Here is a 23,108-nt window from a genome sequence, read left to right as displayed (position 1 = left end):
GTGTGAGTCACAGAGTGACTTACACTATTACAGCGGAAAGCCAGCTAGGAATTAGCTGGTCTTTTTGCTGCTAGAACCATTCTCGAACGTATCTAGAACTATCGAGCTTTAGCAAAAAGCTCGAGTTCTAGTTCTATCTAGAACAGCCCCCAAAATCACTCGAGCCGCGAACTTGAGAACCTCGAACCACGAACCGCGCTCAACTCTACCTGGAACAGTCAGTTCCTTGGTGTTTTCCTTTTGGCATTAATGTATTTATAAGAGTTTTGGGGATTTATTTTAATGTCCTTGGCGATTTTTGTTTCAGTAGCTAATTTTGCTTGCTTGATTTCTTTTTTACATTTCCTATTGATATCTTTATACTTCTGAAATGCTATTTCTGTATCCTCAGCCTTCAAGATTTTAAACGCCCTTTGTTTCTGTCTTATTATACTTTGTGCAGTCTTATTTATCCATAGTGGTTTCTTTTTATTCCTGGACATTTTATTACCAGAGGGTATACGTTTTTTACAGGACTCTAGTAGTATATCCTTAAACTTTCCCCATTTATGTTCGGTATCCCCAGTTACCATAATATTGTCCCAATCTACACATTTAAGCTCTTCCCATAATTTGTTGAAATCAGCTTTCCTAAAATTCCAGGTTTTAGTATTTCCCCTTTGAAAAGTTCTATTGAATATTACTTTGAAGCTTACCATATTATGATCGCTGGTGCCCAAGTGCTCCCGGACCTGTAGATCTGAAATTGTATCCGGTCTATTTGACAGGACCAGATCTAGCAAATTATCTCCCCTCGTCGGTTCATCTACCATCCGAGAGAGGGAATTGTCTTGAATAGTAGATAAGAGCTTACAAATTTTAGCACAACCAGAAGATTCTATGTCTCACTGAATGTCTGGATAGTTGAAATCCCCCATAATAAGAACCCGATTATTAGCTGTCTTTTCAATTTGTTGCAGCATTTCACTCTCTATTTGTTCAGGTATGTTAGGAGGCTTATAGCAAACTCCAATTAGCATTTTTCCATTATTCCCCTCCCCATGTACATTTACCCATATTGACTCTACATTGTTGCAGTTCCCCCCAATGTTATCATTCAACACAGGCTTTAGGCTACATTTGACAAATATACACACCCCACCACCTTTTTTGTCTTTCCTGTCCTTCCTAAAGGTAGTGTAACCCTCTACGTTTGTCACCCAGCAAGGTTTCTGTAATGCCCACCACGTCATAATCCATGGTTGACATAAGAGTCTCCAATTCATTCATTTTGTTTGCAAGACTTCTTGCATTTACTAGTAGACATTTAATACTATCAGCGCATTCCTTACTCATAGCCTCCCTATGTTCCTTGCATGTCCCAGCCCCACATAATCCTTCATTTAGCCCTACCGTCTCTGTGTCTCTATCTGCTGCTCTATCTATCCCCAACCAAAGATTGTTCCAGTGGTTGGGTTAGCCGGCGGTAGAGCAAGTTGAAAAGAGGTATTTGATAAGATAGGGTTAAAGTAGTTAAGGGAGGAGAGAAAAATGGCAGGACGGATGGGTGGGAGGGGAGCTCCAGAGGGAATCAGCCAAGAAGTGGTTTCAGAGTCAGAAGATGCGGCCTCAGTGCTAGGGCCAGTCTGGGAACCCCGAGGTAACATCTGGAGGTTCAGAGCCTATGACTAGAGAACAATCAGGGCCAAGACGTGGATGAAGGTGTGCGGTATTAAGGGTAAGGAGGCACAGATCTCGGAGTATTGAGCACGCGGTCCAAGATAGCGAGGGACAGAATGAAGAATAGTAACCCACAGAGTGAGGAAGGATGGCCATGTCTGCCATAATAGTGTGAAGAATAAAAGTAAACTAAACTGGTTGGCTAAGTGAACTCTGGTGTCATGTGTATTACTATGTCGAGGACCGGCACTAGGGATGATGGACACTTGTGTGAAGCAGCAAGTAAGTGTCGTGCACCATGGCCGAAGTCAGTTCCTTCACAGCGGTGGCCGTTCCTCCAATTGAAAAAACTGTCTTATCCTACTATTTTTTTATTTGAAAATAACACTATAATGTACTTTTCCCTTTATTTTTTAAGACCTTGAGTTTGATAAAAATGTAGATATCCCTTTTTGAGGTAGCCTCTTTTGTTTAGTTGAACTAAAGTGCATATACTAGCTGCTATAATGCCTCTATAGATTTCTGTGCTTAGTGTAACCGGTTTCCTTAGAAAGCTCTCTTAAAATGGATTTTAGAAAAATTTAAACGTGAATGAGACTGAAAAAGAAGAAAATATAGCTTAAATAGAAAAAGAGGTGTATATTCACTAATATGTTCCAAACCTTCTTATATTTGCTTGTGCTATTAATTGCACAGTTGTTAAAATGACAATCACTATCTAAACCGGATCTGGCACCTGAACATTTTCAGTAGAGCCAAGAGGAGCAGGAGAAGTACATTACTATTGACTAATACACTGATTGTCCAAGTGGTCTGATCTGTCATTAATTGCATAACATAGAGATATCTGTCTAAGGCCTCCTTCACAAGTCCGTGCAAAAAAGAAATGTTTTGCATGGTCCTTTGTGGAGTTCCATGGACCATCCATGTGTCAGCATGTATGTCATCAGTGTGCTATCCGTGTGCTGTCTGTGTGACATCCGGATATCACAGAGACAGCATGAACTTATATACTTATACCTGTCTCCGGTGCTGCTGTCTCACTTGCTTCCAGGTCCACAGTCACTGCAGTGAATATTCATGAGGCATAATGAGTGAGACCTGGAAGCATGGCAGCGCCAGAGACATGTACACTGTATTTATAAAGCCATTTAATTTCAGTGAGGTGTCCTGCGGTACGTGTCACACTGATGTCACACTTATCACATCAGTGTGCGGTCCGTGTGACATCTGTGCTGCCTGCGAAAAATTGACATATTGCTGTGTAGAGCACATGGACACACATGTGCTCCACATGGACACACTGTCCATGTCAAAACACGGATGTGTGAACAAACCCATTAAATTTAATGGGTCTACGTCTGTGCATGTCTCCAGTATGTGTGGAAGACAAAACAATCACTGATCTCAGGGAGACCAGCCAGAGAAAACACTGCCGGCAGCCAGCGAAGGCGCTCAACACAGGGAAATCCTAGATGAATTGCCCCCTGGGAAGCATGCAAATCAAAAAGGTCCGTGGAGCCTCTGTTAGGAGTCTCGACATGGAAAATAGCCAGATATCCCTCCGGGAAGGACCTAGCCAAGGAGTGGCTCTTTTTAAGAGACCACCATAACCAGCATATTAAGTGGCCCTTTTAGCCAATATCCAGCTCTTGACGAGTTTAAAGCCATGACAAGGGAAATACCAAGGCCAGGTATCCATCCACAGACAGCTTTTTCGGGGTGTTGCCCCTCATCAGTGTGGAGTAGGATTCTGCCTAGGTGGGAGCAATGCCTAGTAGACCAGCAAGACAATACAATCACTGATCTCAGGGAGACCAGCTAGAGAAAACACTGCCGGCAGCCAGCGAAAGCGCTCAACACAGTGAAATCCTTGGTGCATTGCCCCCTGGGAAGTATGCAAATCAAAAAGGTCTGTGGACCCTCTGTTAGTAGTCTCAACACAGAAATGAGAGGGAGCTGGAAGCACAGCAGCGCCGGAGACAGGTAAATTTAATCATTTCAGTGAGGTATCCTCCGGTACGTGTCACATTGATGTCATACGTATCACATCCCTGTGTGGTCCGTGTGACATCCGTGCTGCCTGCCAAAAATGGACATGTTGCTGTGTAGAGCATATGGACACATGTGTGCTCCACACGGACACACTGTCCATGTCAAAACACGGACGTGTGAACAAACCTATTGAATTTAATGGGTCTACGTCTGTGCGTATCTCCAGTATGTGTGGAAACGGACACCACATTTACCAGTGATATGGATGTGTGAAGGATGCCTAAAAGTAGGTCTGTCTCCTCATCTCAAAATATAACTTACATAGATTACGGAAGATCTCTTAGACCTGACGATGCTGGTGGACTAATAAATCTTTGTCATAGTGGCTCTATATTCCAGTTTTTAAAATGAGCTTTTTTTTAAGTCAAGCTAAAGAGTCAGAGAGATAAGTCCAAGTGTATCACTTAAAGATGATTGAATCAGTTTAGTGAAATCGAATTTGAGTCGAATTTTATGAAATTCACAGATCCTGGTAAATTCAAACAATTTGTGATTCCATTTGTGCAACTTGCCCAGAAATTGCTACAATTTGACTGTGAAATCAAATGAGATTAACCCATTCAAGTCTATTTGTGAGAAAAAAAATCAGATGCCATCAGGAGCTACAGTATAACTTTAAATTTTTACGGATACATTAGAATTCTGTAACATAGGAAACTGTAAATGCTCCTGCAAATAATGAATAGCTGCTGACAGGATTACACATGGGCTGCACACGGATGACATATTAGAAAAACAATCGTTCCACTTTTCTAGATGAGAATGGGACCAAATTTTTTTATACTGAAAAACCTCCAAAATTCAGACATTTAACTGCAACTGTCCACCTCTCAAACTGTTTTATTTTTTTCACATGTGTTTTACAAGTTAATTTTTATATCTATATGCTCCACACTAATACAGTGCCTTGTTGTTTGCCCATGTACGTGCCTTACAATACTGTACATATTAGGTCATTTTTTGGAAGAGGATACAATTGTGTTGCAAAAAACTGTTAAAATGAGGCTGGGGCCACACAGGGACTAATGTGATCCTCACATGACACTCGGCTCACGCTGTCAGCACAGTAGGAGCCGAGTGTCATGCGAGTGTCACTGCGACTGAGGTCCGATCATGCGATCGGACCACAGCTGCGGGGGGCGGGCCGGCACTGAGGAGGGGCGGGCCAGTGTTGATGAGGGGCGGGCCGGTGCTGCAGCAGGGAGGGAGGAATTTATCTCCCTCTCTTCCGTTGTCGGCTATTGCCATTCTCGTCCTGCATTCGCGGTACACCGGTGTCTGTGAGTGCAGTGCGATTTTTCTCTCGCCCCATAGACTTGAAGGGGTGCGAGAGAAACAGCCTCGCATTACAATCGCAGCATGCTGCGATTGTTTTCTCAGTCCGATTGGGGCTGAGAAAATAATCACTCATGGGTGCTGGCACATAGGCTAATATTGTTCCGAGTGAAAATGTGATGTTTTATCGCATTCCACTCGGTCCGATTTTCATGCCGTGTGTCTTAGGCCTTAATGGCATAGTTACAGATACAACCAGCAATAAAAATAAAATACAATATTGTACTGACCACAAAGACAATATAAAGTGACAGTGAAATAAGATGCAAAGTGTAAACATGAACAGTGGTATTGCAATAATTTCTAAAACCACAGCCACAGTCTTGGCCTCAACAATATCCCTCACATGTTCTCTCACCCTGACACATAGTTCTCCAGAAGTGAGTCCAATAAATATTTTTGGGAAACCATATGTAGCAGAATAAATTATATTGGTGGTACTAAAAGAAATATAATGCTTGATTTCAAATTGGCGGTGACCATCCACAGTGTCAAAACTGCAGCCGCATGACGTGTCACAAGTCCAATTGTAGCTGCTTTATATTGATAGATTGAGTGTTGATTTCTATCCAGCAGTTAGCAGCTAACCTCGCTCTCATCTTGCAAAATCACAAACCCTCCAGCATTCAGAGCAGCTATCCTAATCACAGTTCTGAGCTCTTGATGTTGAGAGCTGTGTGGTTGTTCAAATGCCCTATATGTAAAGGATGCTTTACACGCTGCGACATCGCTAACGATATATCGTCGGGGTCACGTCGTTAGTGACGCACATCAGGCACCGTTAGCGACATCGCAGCGTGTGACACCAATGAGCGACGATCAACGAGCGAAAAAAAGTGAAAAATCGTTGCTTGTTGACATGTCGTTCATTTCCTTAATATCGTTGCAGGTATGATGTTGTTCGTCGTTCCTGCGGCAGCACACATCGCTACGTGTGACACCACTGGAACGACGAATATCTCCTTACCTGCGTCCACCGGCAATGCGTAAGGAAGTAGGTGGTTGGGATGTTACGTACCACTCATTTCTGCCCCTCCGCTTCTATTGGACAGCTGCCGTGTGACGTCGCTGTGACGCTGCACGAACCGCAGGGAAGGTAAGTCCATGTGACGGGTGTTAGCGATGTTGTGCGCCACAGGCAGCGATTTGCCTGTGATGCACAACCGACTGAGGCGGGTACGCTCTCTAGCAATATCAGTACCGATATCGCAGCGTGTAAAGTACCCTTAAGTATAGTGATAGCGGTGTAGGCTGTAGATTTAGAACAAACCACTGAAACCTGAATGCGTTACTGAGCTTTATAGTTCTATTAACACTACAGTTCTGCTCACCAGAACTGTCATTCAAGGAGGAAAGCCCATCCCACCAGAAAGTTACAATACTCTAAGCATACTGCATACCTCTAAGCTGATCAATAGACAACTTGATAATACCCTTTAATGTCTGACACTATACAGTAAAGTTCTCAAGCACACAGGTTAAAAAGATATGAAACGTACGTACCCGTGACTTCATGTGCCTTACATATGTGCCGCCCCCACGTCAGCAGCCGGGCTGCTCGGATCCGGATCCGCAGTGGCTTGAGGGGTCTCCGGACCCGGGGGTCGTGCGGACACTCAAATAAAAAGGGGATGGAATATGTGCAGGGGCTTGTTGCAGATAGTTCGTGACACCACCCACGATGTGTGGTAAGGTGGAGTACCACCGCTGCTGTTGGAGAGCACCCGGGGGCGATGGAGTGGCAGCTGGATGTTAACCCCTCCGTGGGTAGGGGTGGATGCCCCGGGGCTCAGTGTCCAGAACACAGGAGGTGATGGCTGTTGGTGTTGATGCACCGGGCCGGACCGGAGAGTGTTGGTTTACTCACGATTGAATAAATGCACACAAGTCTGCTGGTAAACCAAGGTGTCAGTGGCCGGCTGCCGCTTCAGGGTGTATACGGTTCCCACACCCGGCTGGTGTACCAATGTCCCTTCCTCCGGCAGTTTGTATTTTCCTTCTACTTTAGACGACCTAGTATGGAACGAGGAAGTCCACTCCCAGTTTGGTTTTGGTTGGGAGATGTGCCCGCGAAAACTAACCCTTGGGCTCTCAGTGGGTTGTTGCGGATACCCTATCCCCCGCGGTGGGCTGCCGTTTTGCTCTATCTTGGCTAACACACTGGAACAACGTCTGGAACCTTGCTCCTGGCCTGGTTAATTAGAGAAGGGGCTTGCAACCGTCTTCTAACTAGAGTCCAGGTACCCCGCCTGTGCACGGTTTACGGACCGGATGTCCGCTGTCGGTACCGGCGGGCTCCAACCCTGTCCCGGTCCACTCTGGATCTCCCGCAACCGGACTCCCGTCGCCTTTGGACATGGTCCACTGCTTGCCACCTAGCCAGTAGACCAGGGCCACTACCCTGGCTACCCTTCAGTGGGCTCAAACTTGACTCCAACTTGCACCTCACTTCACTTGAACTAGAACTCTCTACTAACTGGTTCCCTCCCCCGGTGGGCACTCCCAATCCACCTGGTCCCGCCCACTGGTGTGCCCTTCTTACCCTGAGGGGGGTGGCTAGGATTTTGTGGCAGATGGAACCTGATGTGGGATGGTGTTGTGTGGGGTGTGTGTTTTTCTGTGACCACCTGGGGGCGCCAGGGCATCACACATATGCATTTTAGTTTAAAGAGAATCTGTCACCAGGTTTTTCTTAAATAAAATGCGACAACAACCAGTAAGCCCTTACATACAGTATTCTAGAATACTGTATATAAGTCCTCAAGCCGATCTGTATAACATAAAAAACACCTTTTATTATACTCACCTGCAGGGCGCTCTGGTTGGATGGGCATCGCTGATCTTGATCTGGCACCTTCTCTCTACTTGCAATCGCCGTCCTCTTTCCCTGCTTCATGTGGATGACGTGTCCTATGTCATCCACACAGTGTCCTCCATTTCCCTACTGTGCAAGCGTACTTTTCTCTGCCCTGCTGAATAGAGATGAGCAAACTTGTTAAAAAAAAATTCATCAGATTCGGTACAAGCCTTGGCTTATTCAGCTTGGGCTCGGATTTGTGAGCAATTTTCTAAAAAAAAATTGGCAAAGATCAGTTTTGTTCATGGTTACACTATTGCAGAAAACATGCATTTCTAGCCCCATCACAGTGATTTTAAAGAATTGGTTTGGCTGTGATTGGCCAGGGAAATCACTGAAAAAGAAAAAAAAGGAAGCAAAATGGTTAAAGCAGGACATAGCAGTCTCTGTGTGGTTGTAACACTACCTCGGAGGCTACTCATTATCACTCATGCATATGCACTGCTTCCCCCACACACATCTGTGATAGCATCTGTGATTGGTGCAGTCAGACTGCAAGTGTCTCTGATTGGTTGCCCTCACAGTAGCTGACTGCCCGAGTGAAGTGTAAAAATAAATAAATAAAAAAATTGGCCTAGGGTCTCCCGTATACTGATACCAGCACAGATAAAGTCGATGGCTACAGGCTTCAGTCCCCAGCTGTGAACAATATCTTGGCAATAATAATTTTTTTTTAATTAAATAATGTATCAAAATATGAGGGACCCCATGTGGCTATTTTTAATTGTATAGCTAAATAATTTTACAGAAACGGCAGGTGATCGCTCCAATTTTGATACCCAGCCAACAAAAAGCCGACAGCTGGTATTCTCAGGCTGGTATTCTCAGGCCCATGGTTAGTGGGTCACCACCGTAAAAAAAGCAGCCTGCAGCCACCCCGAATTGTGCATCCATTAGATGTGACAATCCCTGCACTTTACCCGGCTCCTTACAATTTCCCTGGTGTAGTGGCAAACGGAGTACTATAAGGGGTTAATGATAGCTCACAGCTGCCACTAAGCCCTAGATTAGTCTATGAGACACTCCCATTACTAATCTATAAGTGAAAAGAAATAAACACAAATAGCGAAAAAATCCCTTATTTGAAATAAAATCCAAAAACATCCTCTTTCACACCTTTGTTAACCCCCAAAACACCCAGGTCCGACATAATCCACACAAGGTGCCATGACGATCCTGACTCTGCTCCTGCAGTCACAGGAGACAGAACAGGACCACCCACTGCAGTTGCAGGCAGAGACTGACTTAGCCACAGCTGTGATCCGTGACATCACTGAGTTTATGTGCAGTCACAGCTGGAGGTTCCCACAGTAACCCACCTGTGACCACAGGAAAACTCACCTCAGGTGAACTGAGTTCAATCAGACCTACATCTCCTAGCAAAAAACCTCATTTTTTTGCCCCGAGATGCAAATTTGGTGCTGAAATTTATACACCAGATTATTGCACCAAATCTGCATCTCCTGGCAAAAAATTGCATCGAAACTGTATGCGTTATGATGCAGTTTTGATGCGATTTTTTTGCCAGGAAATGCAGCTTTGGTACAGGAATTTGGTGTATAACTTTCAGTTGTGAGGCCTGGATACCTGAAAGGAGATTTTAAGAGAGTCTTTAAGGTTCTTGGAGTTCTCAGCTGTTGGCACATCTGGAGGCTGTGAGATCTCTGGTAAACGTTCACACCCTCCAGATGTCCCAGCAGCTGGAATTTCAAGGAACGTTAAAGGCTCTCTTAAAGGCTCTCTTAAAAGTTCTCTTAAACTTACAGAGTTGAAAGATGCCACGAGACCCAATGATTGTGAGCTCTGGTAAGGTTACGAGAGCTCACAGCCACCGGGTCTCCCAGCAGCTCTGAGGCCCAAAAACCTTAAAGGAGCCTTTAAAGCCCCCTTCACACATGCGTGCATCAAAAAGATCGTGTTGCACAGTCAATTATGGACATTCGTATGGCCATCCATGTCTCTGTGTGTCATTAGTGTGTCACTCGTGTGATTTCAGTGTGCTGTCCATATGACTGTGTGCCACATCCATGTATCATCCTTGTTATTGATTGGCTGCGCTACAGCCTTTTAAAGAAAGTTTATTAACATATAAACTGCCTGGCAAAAGCCGAACTCAGACACAAATATTTTTTAAAAAATTGTTTTCGTGTTCGAGCCCCGGACACCCGCATCCAGTACGAGCCTCAAACTTTACCATTTGGTCATCCCTAGTCATCACATCTTCCTAAAAAACACAACAAAAAATGATTGGTGCATTTATCCCAAACTGGTATCAATAAGATCATTCATTCTCCACGCATGAAGCCTTCATGCAGCTCTAATAAATTAAAAATAAAAACGTTATGGTGCTCAGATTTGTGCCACAAATCAAAAAATATTTTTTTTACATGCTTGTGAATTTTTTTCATCACATTTTTCAATACATTTGAATGGTGAAATAGTCATAATGTCATTAAAAATTAGAATTCCTCCTCTGGCTATGTCGACGGAATAGTTAAATGTTATGGCTCTTGATATTAGAGGTGGGAAAAATGCAAATGTAAAAATGAAAACTGTCTTTAGAGGCAAGTGGTTAAAGGTCTAGAAGTAGTAATTGAGCCCATAAAAATATATTTGTGATTACATCAGTTTACACCAAGTACATCTCAACTAAGTTACATCATCACTTTAGACAGATTGCCAGTAATGAGATGGAGATCCATAAAAGATCTATTGTTACATCCCTGTTCTACTTTTATACGCATATATCAGTTCATTAACTCTACACAGAAGAATAGGGCAAGCCTTTCATTGTAGTGTTGCTAATAGGTCTAGTTCACCATAGAAATAATCTCGATTGAGCCATATTCTGGACCATGATCATTGTTTCCTGACATCATGATGGGAAGGGAAATAATTCATCGACAGATCTATAATAGAGGCCGGCATATCTACGTCCTGATCCTCTCTTTCAGACTGAACACTGGTATTTGCTGTGAGCAGTAAATAGAATCAGTTCAGTAACTGGAGAATATAACATAATTTTTACAATGTAAATATTATCATTCAGACAAAAGCAAACATACACAATTTGCACACTGTATGTTTCCGATAAAGCACCACTTCAGTGCTTTTTTATTGCATCACTCTAGTGGTGCTTTACATGTAAGTCCCCTGATTCCTGTATCATACTCACCTTCTGGTGGCTTCATTTTCTATTGTCGCCGTCTCCGGCAATTTCTGACCTGCTGGTAACTGCAGTATTTGCTGGAGCACGCCAAAGGTCACAACTCAATGCAAGTCTATGAGAGCCTTGTTATGGCTTTCATAGAGTTGCTTTGGGAGCTTATGATGTAATTCCTGAATTATGGCCTGTCAGAAGTTATCGCTGGTTGGCACCGCGGGACTGGAGCAGCATCAGTAAAAGGTGAAAACGGGTGGGTGAGTATAAAATAGGAGGCAGGATACTTACAATTAAAGCACCACTCTAGGACTGAAAAAGAAATCCTGCTTGAGTGGTGCTTTAATTAAACAATTCAGTTCATTCAGATATCTTGTACCGCACTTTGCTTGTCAGTATTCTTTATTCATATAGACTAGAAACAGGTTACAAACATGCTATTTGCTGGAACTGAAAGACTACAGAAGATTATAAATGTTAGATACAATTTACATTATAAGGCCAGAGTTACACCTGTAAGTTCTCGAGTGTGACTCGCACGAGTCTTGCATCGCACCACCCGGCACGGCCTGCCGCTCTCCGGACAGGAGCGTCTCAGCTTGATCGAAAAAACATACAATAAACAAACCCACTCCAGTCAGGAGAGTGTGCGGCCGTGCTGGGCTGATGCGATGCAAGACTCGGCGAGTCACTCGTGAGTGTAACTCCGACCTTAGTGACATGGAGGTTCTTAAAGGGAGATTCCATTGAAAAAATGCAACAATTAATGGTGCTCAAACACTCCTTTGACCAAAAACATTCTCCAATGGTCCCCGATAAATATACTTGGAAGTGCTTGTCAACTGCCAAAGTAAGATACGAATAAGGTGCTCTCAGAACATGGCCTAGGAAAAAGCTGTTTTCAGAACAAAGGAAAGAGATGCTACTTGACAACTCATTATATTGTATATGTATACCTAAAAAAATCAGATTGTGACACAAAATGTGGACAGGGCTCATATGAATGATAGCAATACCTATATAATCCTGGAGTAAATATCAAGACCTAAAACGGCAGTGATAATGGTGTGACCTGAAGACTGAGTTGACTTGCCCAGTTTATGAAGGACTTTAAGAGTGCAATTACACTGGTCGACTTGCAGCACTAGATGACCACTGATCAACTACAAGTTTCATGATCGATGGTCGTTTACTTACCTGTTTAGAAGCTTGAGCTCACTTCCTCTGCCCAGAAAACTTTTAGTTAGGCTATGTGCGCATGTTGCAGCTTTGTGGTGACCACTAAGATGCACATTTTTGGTTCCCAAAAAAATGCTCTCTTGGCATGCTTTTTTTTGCCGCGTTTTACTGAAGTTTTTTTACAGCATTTTTGCCCAGTGTTTTTTTTAAGTCAAATCTATTAACTGGAAGGGCTCAAAAACGCTGGCAAAAAAAGAATTGACATGGTGCATCTTTGTGGTCACTGTGCACATTGCCACAGTAATTATGTCTTCATTAAAATGGTGCCGAAGTCCGCACATGCGCGTACCGCAATCTCAGGAGCCATTTTATTGAAGACACTGCAGAGAAGACTATAAGCTGCATCAGCGCGTGCGCAGATATGTATAATTTTTATATTTGCGCATGTGCCCCTGCCGCTCAAAGTCTTCTCCACAATGTCTACAATAAAATGGTGGTATGGCTTGTGTGCACTACAGCACCATTTTAGTGAAGACAAAATTACTGTGGCAATGTGCACGTTCCGTCAACAGCAGCAATGGCAGAAGCCAAGCATCATATCTATCAACAAAAGGTATAGTTGGATTGGGCATCCTAGTGACAGCATAGCACTGCTTAGAATTCTTATACCAAAATCCTGGTAGTCGGTTCCATTTAAACAGTCCAGAATTAACTCTCTTTCTAGTACTAATTACAGCTATAAAAATCACCTAACTTGACCTAAGAGAAGTGTTTAACATGGAGATGAATGGAAAACTGCCATCAGGACACAGTACGGACATTGTAAGCCTGCTATTGGCCGTTAAACATTACGATTCCCCAACCGCTTAACATATCAATTCTATTCCCACTGTATCTGAGCTTACTAGCCATAAAAATCTGGAATTCTTCAATTCCATAAATTTGCCCTTTGCTTTATTCCTAATCTAATGGGCACACTAAAATAACTGATGAAACTGTTGAATAGTTAAATAGATTTTCAGGGTGACAGAATAGATGACCTAGCCAGAGCAAACTTTGTGTATAATAACTCTCAATATACTGTAGTTCAACATCTCAGATTTTTTTCTATGCTAATACATTCTTCACATTCTTTAAGTCTTAAGTCTGGATTTACCAACTACAGCCTCTCTTTTAACACTCACTAAATATTATAAAATGATACTGAGAGTTGATAACAAGTTTTTTGAGGCTTTGAGCATTTCCAAAAGCATTGTAAACATGGTGCTAATACACAATTGAAATATTAGGCCATAAAAATGTATTGTCACTGTTTTTCCCCTATCCTGGCTTCAATGCTAGGCTCTGAATCCTCCTTATGGCTCCATGCTGGTGATATCTCGCTGAGCTCCACTATATACGACATAAGTGCCTGTGAAGTTACCCTATTGGAACCAATGGGCTATACTATTAGTGATTGACTTTGTTACTTCTCACTTAGTTACTAAGTCTACTGAAAAATCAAGATCTACTATAACTGTGGAGCGCTGCTGCGTTCACTAATGTGTCTACAAAAAACCCATATCTGTTACCACTGTTGTATTCTGCTACATTCAGTGAGTATCCAGACATACCCAACGCCATTAAAAAAGTAACTCTTAAGTGAATTTACCCTTATAATCCTTGTCAACTGTGGAAATTCATCTTTTTTCTCTCACTTCACATCATATTTTATTTGCTACTGATATACTCCTGTTCCAGCCTCTGTTCCAGCCTGTGTCCTGGCTCCATTTGTGTGATGCTGGTGACTTGCACAGGTAATAAGTGCCTGCTCACTGCGTGCACCGCTCTATCATCCCAAGAGTCTGACCATCTTGCTGAGCTGTCTTGTGGAAACACTTCCAGTTCTGCTATATCCTGCCATTGCTGGAGAGTCTCCACCTGGCTATAGAGAGGAGTGGCCAGACTCTGCAGAAATTTATATTCACTGTGTCCTGCAGAGTTCTACTTCTCAGGCCTATTTGCGGTCTTCAGGTGCTATATTAGGCAACTCTTCTCGTTATACCTCACCTCAGCTTAGCTCCAAGTTGTCGTTTGCTCTATTGCTTTGTTACTACCGACCTAGCGTGATCACTCGTCCTACCTGTCCTCTCCCCTTCAGACCCTGGCTGTTTGCCTTAACCTCAAATTTCCTGACCACGTCTCTGTCTTCTTCCTTTTTGTTTCATAATCCTGACCTGACTTGTTGGTAAGCTGCTGCTACCAGGGATAATTGGGAGTGGTAGCTAGTGATTACCCTAACGGCCCAAGCCTATCCTCACCATCAGAGAAAATTAAGTAGTTACTTAGTCATGCCCCTAAATGGTAAACTCAGTGGCGCAGTGTGTCCATACTCGCCGTCATCACAGGGGATTTATAGATCACATAATGAAAAACAATTTCAGTGTTTACTTCCATTTGTTATTTCCTCAACATTATATTAAAGGAGTGGTTTGGTCTAAAATGACAAGTCTGAAGTCACTCTATAGACTGTAGATTTGCCACTCCTCGCATGCTGTGAGGATTCACCGTTGTCAGCGAACGGAATGATTGTCATGTGACAGCAAGTACGTGATATGCATATGTACTGCTCCGCGGCCTCGGCTGCAACCGCCGAGCTGCTCGGATCCATGCTTGTGTACTGCGGGTGGTGGCTCGAGCCTCTTACGGACCCGGGGGTCACGTCGCTCTTAAAGGGGTAGTGGCGGTGCACGCAGGGGGGTTTCGGATGAAATAGGTAAAGTTCGTGACGCCACCCACGGGTTGTGGTGATTGTATGGTGGACACCACCACTGCCGTTGACTAGGCCTCCTGGGGACGGTGTTATGCAGCTCGGTGTTAACCCCTCCGTGGGCAGGGGACGATGGTCCCGGGGGCCCGCGGGAAGGGTGCTGAGGACTAGGGAGCGTGGGCGTACTGGACGCGGGTGCGGTGCGCGGCCCGAAGGCACTGGTGTACTCACTCTGACACAAGATACTGGAGTCTCTGGTAAACCAAACGGCAGAATGGATGGGGCCCACAGCCGGCTGCAGTGTTCTCCCTGGACGGGTTGGTGATGGCTGTCGTTTCCCTGCACCTGTGTTGTATGAATTTTGACTCCTGTGCCTGGACACTGGTAGTCCGCTCCCCGGTGTGTAAGTGTCGGATGAGCCCGTTTGCCCGCAGACGCTGGCCTTTTGGATCTCTTGCCTTTGGCGGTGGAACTTATCCTGGCTGGTTGGGCTGTTGCCTTCAATCGGGACATGGCTGGGAATGAACCCCTGAGATCCAGACCGCAATCAGTGAATTTGACTATCAGGACGGCTACTAGCCTAGTCAGGGTCTGAGTACCCTACCTGGTGCTTGGCTTCCAATCGGCTCCCCGGTTCGGTACCGGCGGACCACCGCCCGACCCCGGTCCTACGGTTCCACCGACCGTACTCCCAACTCCTGCAGACGGCCACCACCGTCTGCCGACCTTGCTGGAGGTGCCTGGGCTCCGACTAAGACACCAAGTAGGTCCACTGGCGGGCCTGTCCTCTCTCCTCTCCTTCCACTCTCCAACCCACTTCCCACTCACTGCTCTGTTTTTCCCGCCTCCAGGCCTGTGAACTCCTCGGTGGGCGGAGTCAACCGCCTGACTCCGCCCCACCTGGTGTGGACATCAAACCTGGAGGGTGGCAACAAGGGTTTTTGTGTGACTGGTGTCACCTGTCCGGGGAAGGGGTGTGTGTGGTGTTGTGTTTGTGACTACCTGGCTAGTCCAGGGTGTCACATTCCCCCTTGGTCTAATGCAGACCGTCCGCGGGCTGCCCGTCCATTACCGGTTTTATTTTTCCATAAAAGTAAACAAGTAATCAACATTTTATGAACAGTATGCATTTTTTTCAAATCTTCCCTTACGGGAGGCACATTCTTGAACCGTTACAAATGGGAACATTTTTATTTGTAACAAGGGAACAGGTCCATGTCCTTCAGCTTTCCCACCCAAGCAACCTAGCCCTGATGCTGCCCCTAAGAAGTGGGCAGCACCCCTTTTCCCCAGTCCGGAAACAGGAACCTGGCCAGGCCACCCAAGCGGGAACGGGTACTTTGCACCCTGCAGTCACTCAGAGCCCCACGTCCAGGGGGACCCCTGACCTGGAGGATAATCACCGGTTCTGATGGTGACCAGACCCCAGCCTACTCCGCTGCGGGTCCCTCCTCCAACCAGCCTCCCCGGAGACTGGCAGTTGTGGGAAGGGCAATTGGGGCATTATTTAGAAACCCAACAGTTATTTGGGGTGACTTGCAAGTTTTCAGCCTTGTTTTTGGGAAAGGGGGACAACAAAAGTCCCAACAGGGACGGGCGCTTCAGTAGCCGGGTCCACTACCATAAAAAACACACTGTAGGTCCCAACGGGCACTTGCTGTAGGGTCCCAACGGGGACTGTCCTTTAGACAACGGAGATCCGCTGCCCTATTTCAAGTCACCTTCCTCGTACTCCTCCTCCAGCTCCACATCAGGGCTGTACAGAGGGGGAGGGGACTGGGAGCGCCCCGGGCCTTCTTAGTGTGCCGGGTGTAGGTGACTAGCTCTCCTGCGATCAGGTCATGATCCGGGAGACCCATTGGCAGGTGCAGGTACACATCCCGACGGGATACGAAGACCTCTGCTTCCAGGCCGGGCTGATACACAAACCCCCATCCTCTGTCGGGGTCGAATCGCCGGACTTCGCCTTCGTACCTTGGGCCCCGCACCTGATAGGTGACGCACCGGAGATTTTCTTTTTCCCTAATCGTCCGGGTCAGGATCTCAGCTCGCCTCTTTTCCCGGGCCGCTATTTCCCGGCCCAGCTGGCTAGGCTGCCGCTCCCAGTATGGAGCGTCTGTCTGCTCCCGTTGCGCGGGGGTCGGGCCCAGTCGGCGCTCCCCGATGCTGGCTACGATTGGCACCATCTGCGTTGGGGAGCCCCGCTGTGTTGCGGCCTGCTGTGCTGCCTCGCAGCAACGACCCTGCGCCGCCTCTGCCGAAGCCTGGGATTTGGGAGCAGCCAGCTTTGCCCACCGGGCGGGCTTCCGGGCAACATCCGCCTCCTCCATGGCTGGGCGGACTGCCGGGGCCGGGACTACTTTGGGCGCGGTCGCTTCTGGGACCGGCGGCTTCACCTCGCGGATGGGCACCTCCCGTGGAATCTTCCTCGGCAACGGGATCAATGTACGAAGGGCTGTCCGTGGGCGGCGTCCACAGGCTCGTCCTCATGGGCGGATTGGATGAACTTCGCGGCCGGTGTCGGGGGCAGTGAGCCAACTGGCGGGGCAGTGGCAGCTGATACGGGCGGCGGTGGAAGCAGCAAGGTGAGTGGGAGCAGGCCGAGCCCCTCAGCCGCAGCAGCCAATCCTTCAGGGACGCAGGGACGTGAGTCGCTTACCCGCTCCTCTAACACTGCCTCCACCTCTTGTTTCCGCACGGCCGCAGCTACTTCCTCCATTTCGGCCACCCACCTCTCCATAAGGAACTGGACTTGGGCCTGTAGACGGCAACACATTTGCGCTGTCCAGGCTTCCACCCATGCCGCTGTTCCTGGCGTGGGCTGTGGGAATTCAGGGTTGCCGGATGGGATGGACATCTTGCAGAGTGCTTGTACAGGAACCAGACGGGTGCAGAGTCCTGGCGTCCCTGCTCTTTATCTTCTTGGTAACATGAGGCCAGATCTTCGCCCGCCCCCCCCTTGGTCTTTCCACAGCACCTCTCTCTCTGGGGGTGGGGCTTCACTTTCGCGCCTTCACTGCTCGGGGAAGACGACTCGAGCGGGAAACTTTCGCGCCCAAGATGCGGATTCTCAGATTTTTCAGCGGGACACCGCTGACGGGAACTACAAGGCGCACTTCTACTGGTAAGTAGACTGGTTCAATCCTGTTCGTGATGCCAGAAGAGTCAATGTGTACCGCCCCGCGGCCTCGGCTGCGGCCGCTGAGCCGCTCGGATCTGTGCTCGTGTACTGCGGGTGGTGGCTCGAGCCTCTCACGGACCCAGGGGTCACGTTGCTCTTAAAGGGGTAGTGGCGGTGCACACAGGGGGGTTTCGGGTGGAATAGATAAAGTTCGTGATGCCACCCACGGGTTGTGGTGATTGTATGGTGGACACCACCGCTGCCGTTGACTAGGCTTCCCGGGTATGGTGTTATGCAGCTCAGTGTTAACCCCTCTGTGGGCAGGGGGTGATGGTCCCGGGGGCCCGCGGGAAGGGTGCTGAGGGCTAGGGAGCGTGGGCATACTGGACGCGGGTGCGGTGCAGTGCGGTGCGCGGCCCGAAGGCACTGGTGTACTCACTCTGACACAAGATACTGGAGTCTCTGGTAAACCAAACGGCAGAATGGACGGGGCCCACAGCCGGCTGCAGTGTTCTCCCTGGACGGGTTGGTGATGGCTGTCGTTTCCCTGCACCTGTGTTGTATGAATGTTGACTCCTGTGCCTGGACGCTGGTAGTCCGTTCCCCGGTGTGTAAGTGTCGGAGGAGCCTGTTTGCCCGCAGACGCTGGCCCTTTGGATCTCTTGCCTTTGGCGGTGGCACTTATCCTGGCTGGTTGGGCTGTTGCCTTCAATCGGGACTTGGGTTGGAATGAACCCCTGAGGTCCAGACCGCAATCAGTGAATTTGACTATCACGGCGGCTACTAGCCTAGTCGGGGTCTGAGTACCCTGCCTGGTGCTTGGCTTCCAATTGGCTCCCCGGTTCGGTACCGGCGGGCCACCGCCCGACCCCGGTCCTACGGTTCCACCGACCGTACTCACAACTCCTGCAGACAGCCACCACCATCTGCCAACCTTGCTGGGGGTGCCTGGACTCCGACCCAGACACCAAGCAGTTCCACTGGCGGGCCTGATCCCAGGTCCGGCTGTGCGTGTCCTCTCTCCTATCCTTCCACTCTCCAACTCACTTCCCACTCACTGCTCTGTTTTTCCCGCCTCCAGGCCTGTTAACTTCTTGGTGGGCGGAGTCAACCACCTGACTCCGCCCCACCTGGTGGGGACATCAAACCTGGAGGGTGGCAACAAGGGTTTTTGTGTGACTGGTCTCACCTGTCCGGGGAAGGGGTGTGTATGGTGTTGTGTTTGTGACTACCTGGCTAGTCCAGGGCGTCACACATACTTCGAGCCAGAAACCAACTAGACTGTTTCTGGCATGCTCAATGCAAGTGTATTATGCGAGGCCAGAAACAGTCTAGTCGAATTCTGGCGAGGATTATGCATATCACAAGCATGTGGTCACATGACTGCCGTTCCCGGGGCTGTCACTGGAGGATCCTCGTGTCATGCAATGAGCACAAGATAAGGATTCACAAGTCTGCAGTCACATACAACGACTCCAGACTTGTCGTTTTAGACTGGACAACCCCTTTAACATCCTCACAATATTTGTTATTTGTAGACAATTGCATTTTTCACAGTTACTTTTTTTGTAACTTCTAACCAACAGATATTTTTCAACACCTTGTCTGTTCATGCTGTCTTTCCAATTATGTAGAATCATGAAGATTGACAATCCAATCATGTGAAGTGCCTAGCCATGTCTCAGCAACATCAGCTACATCAAATCTGTTCCTCAGTTCCCAGGCCTCAAATTGCCCTATTTTGCCTGGTAGATTTCTGCCTTTTGTGATTATTAATTTTAAGCTGTTTGCCAATTTTCCACATATAGTTTCAGGATCTTAACTTTTTGTAAAACATGTACAGTATATTATGTCATGCTATTTCTTCCCCCGCAATCATCTTCTTCACTGAAGTGAACTCCTAATCTATTAACCCAGTTAATATAACAGTTGCTTTCACCATTGTTTCCCTTTTATTATTCATTAATAACTTAGTCAAATAAAAGAAATTATGAACATCAAGATTGCGAGACACCTTAGCTCTCTTTATAAGGCATAATATACAAAATAATCTGAACAAACACTGATGCTTGAAACTATGTTGGTGCTTGAATGTTTGTGAATCTTTCAGAACTACATATTTCTGTATTCATTTGACATCAGATTTTCACACACGTACAAAAGTTAGATAAGAAAATGCAAGGAAGATGTAAGGAAGTGGACGAATGAGAAGACTCACTTAGTTAATGTCTAACAGTTTTCCTTAAGGGTCATTCCGTGTCAAGTGGACCAGTTTTAAAAATCGTCCCCACTCGACGTTCTCCGATTTTGCTGAAAATGTATAAGGATGTACATGTATGTTTGAAAAGAGGTTCTGTAAATTTTTAGGGCCAGATCTCAAATATATTGGGCACTGTTGACCTTTCACTGGAGGCCCCCCCAAGCCTGCGGCTTCAGCTAAGAGGATTTTGCAAACTTTGGCACATAGCCATTAGAGTTCTATACTGGCTATGATGCTGAAATTTGGCATACTAGCTCAACTTTTGCTGCTAAACGCGATAAAATTATTACCGGCTATGACAAAACAACTGAACATGGTGTTATGTATGCACGTAATGCATTGATTTTGTGTTTGATTTTCAGATTCTTATCACATGTTACAGAGTTGTATTGTTGCTAGCAATGTCTATTATAATCAAAAACCTATAAACCTATTGACTATTGTTACATTTTAATGCATATATTATTTATTTTTTAGTGATGGAGAATGAAATTGATGACGAATCGGCCCAGTGCTCTATCGGCCTTGCGAACAATTCAAAGTGCCACCTTAAGACATTCACCCATAGCAAGGATGAGTTGAAATTGTTTACAAGCTTTGGATTGGATGAACAGAAATTGCTGCGTCGACGAGTGGGACTAAATTTTGATGAACATTCACAAATCTGTTTACACCATGAAGCTTCATTCTTGACCAAATATGAGCATTTGCAAAAATCGTGTTGCAATCCTTTTGGCTTACCCGTGGATATTTCAGAGGAGAGATGCCAATGGATGTTAAGCTTGAATTTAGACTTTCAGGAGAACATTCTTCCTTCTTCTTCCTTATAAATTTTCAGCAAAATCGGAGAACGTCGAGTGGGGACCACTGGTCCACTTGACACGGAATGACCCTTAAGCGAGCATCGCCATCTGCTGGTCAAAAATTATAGAGAAAGGACAAGCAGGAACTTAAGAGTGAAGTGTATCTTTTCTCAGCAGAGAGATTGAAGAAGATGCCGGGTCAGGTGACAGCTGTGGCTCAGTTATTATAAAAGGCTTGGAAATTTTAAGAAGGGGAGGAGTCGGCGCTTCAATCTGTAGCAGGACTTTTGTGTGAGCAGCGTTGTTGGCATACAGAGAAGACCCAAGAGAGACTAGGCCCGAAATCAGAGCTGAGAGAGACCAGACCAGAGAGGAGACACAAGATAGACCAGAGCCAAGAGAGACCAGATCCAAGAGAAGATTTGAGAGAGACCAGACCTCAGAGAAAAATGACAAGGCCATACCAGAAAACCATTTGTGTGACCAGTCACTTCCTATGAGAATATACAGTATCAAGAAGAAACTGTGATCACACTTCAGAGAATGAAGGTGGTCCGTGAACCGAGAGGATTTTAGGACTAAAGCATCAGGAACCATAACTGTTATTTAATGATATACAGTATATAGAACTATAGTGTTTAAATACTATTGTGTTCATATCATATTCATCTGAACTGCTGTATTTTTCTTGTGATATAATCTGTACCATTGCTATCATTTTCACTACTCCCTGATTCAGTACAAAAGATATTTAGTTGGTTCACTATCGTTGTCTCCTCATTGTCTACGCTGTTGCATTATTGTACCTGTTTACATAACAAAGGCAAATAAAACAAATTAGCCAAAAATATTAGACTTTTCATTTTTTAAATGTGCAAAATGATCCGATATGACATGTAAGTGAGTGTCAAAAGTATGTGAACCTTTAGAATAAATAGACACTGTGAAAATGAAATTAGCATCTTTCAATCAATGACTTGACAATCAGGTGTAAGTGGGAGACTTGTACTTAAAGAAAAGGAATCTATCAACATCTGATCTTCCCAAAACATGTTTGTGGAAGTGTTTTATGTCATGATCATGAACAAAGGAGACTGTTAGGCTATGTGCCCACGCTGCGGAAAATTTGCAGAATTTGCCTCGATTGTTTTTCGCGGAAATTCTGCGGATTTCTCAAAAATTCGCAATACATTGAGTCCCCAGCCATTTCTATGGTATTTGGGCAGTGCTGTGCTCATACTGCATTTTTTACACAGCGGAAATAATGCAGATTTCCCTGCGGAAAAATCTGCAGCATGTCAATTATTTCTTCGGATTTTTCCCGCACAATCCTATATTTACCTGCCTTGATAGAAGACACCAGAGTCACTTCCTCCGGTGCAGAGGAGCGCAGTGGAGCCAGAAGCAGGAGGTGGGCGGGGCCTGCACAAGCTCCGGTCATGTGACAGCCAGAGCTAGTTCAGGCCCGCCCAACTTCTCCTTCAAAGTGCAGACAGACACGGCCGGAGAGAAGTGCTGTGTGATGGAGGCAAGTATGAACTCCCCAATCACTCCAGCACTTGTTCTGCATTGAGGATGCAGTGCCGAAGCCATGGTACTGTATCCTCAATGCAGAATGACCACAGCATATCCGCAGGACATTCTGCAATAAAACCGCAGCATTGAAACAGACAAAGTTGTGCTGCGGATTTCTGGGAGCTGCTGCGGAATGTCCTGAAGATATATCCACAGGACACTTTCACCATGGGCACATAGCCTTAATGTGAATCAGGCTTCAAAAGACTACAAAACCATCTCTAAAGAGTTTGTACTCCATCAATTCACAGTCAAAAAGATTGTGTACAAATGGATAAAATTCAAAAATGTTTTTACCATCTCCAAAAGTGGTTGACCAGCAAGAACACTCTATAGTCTGCCAAATTACAAAAGA

General features: G+C 46.0%; 1 long non-coding RNA gene across 1 annotated transcript in view; it reads left to right on the top strand.

Moving 5' to 3' along the window:
• Nucleotides 1-21,849, top strand: part of LOC142310030 (uncharacterized) — a 78,356-nt gene extending 56,507 nt beyond the window's left edge. Inside the window, exon 3 of the long non-coding RNA XR_012754063.1 lies at nucleotides 20,853-21,849. This is a non-coding gene — a long non-coding RNA (uncharacterized LOC142310030). The remainder of the gene's footprint in view (nucleotides 1-20,852) is intronic.
• Nucleotides 21,850-23,108: the final 1,259 nt, after the last annotated feature.

This window comes from Anomaloglossus baeobatrachus, chromosome 5 (genome assembly GCF_048569485.1).
Source record: "Anomaloglossus baeobatrachus isolate aAnoBae1 chromosome 5, aAnoBae1.hap1, whole genome shotgun sequence".
Taxonomy (NCBI): domain Eukaryota; kingdom Metazoa; phylum Chordata; class Amphibia; order Anura; family Aromobatidae; genus Anomaloglossus; species Anomaloglossus baeobatrachus.
The sequence above is the reverse complement of the archived record's forward strand: the minus strand, read 5'-3'. Positions and strand labels throughout refer to the sequence as shown.